The sequence below is a fragment of the Octopus bimaculoides genome, chromosome 18 (genome assembly GCF_001194135.2).
Source record: "Octopus bimaculoides isolate UCB-OBI-ISO-001 chromosome 18, ASM119413v2, whole genome shotgun sequence".
In the NCBI taxonomy this organism is placed as follows: Eukaryota; Metazoa; Mollusca; class Cephalopoda; order Octopoda; family Octopodidae; genus Octopus; species Octopus bimaculoides.
Genome location: NC_068998.1, coordinates 50024321 through 50024726, shown reverse-complemented (window position 1 = coordinate 50024726; position 406 = coordinate 50024321).

Genomic DNA, 406 nt, shown 5'->3' with positions numbered 1-406 from the left:
ACACCACGCACACACTACAACTGACCAACTCCTTTCTCCCTTCCCCATTTTCACACTACATACGTCAAGATCACCAGCATTCTATCTCCCACACACAGCCCCTCGTTCTTCGATCACCGTTTGTTATCTCCCCCTTTCATTAGCTCTCCTGCAAAAAGAATTTTTAACTTCCGGTCAGCCATTGTTATGGTCAGCCATTATTATGATTGACCGTTGACTGAACACTATTCAATTTTTTTTCTCCGTGTTTTTCTCCTTGTCTCCGTATTCTTTCTGTTGAAGAGCGTAGCTCGAAACGTCAAAGACTTTCCGTATTCCCGAGCGTCATACTAATACATCCTTTTGTTATTTACACCACCTGTTCTCGCCTGTTGTTGTTTTTTCGTATATTCTCCCATATATATAT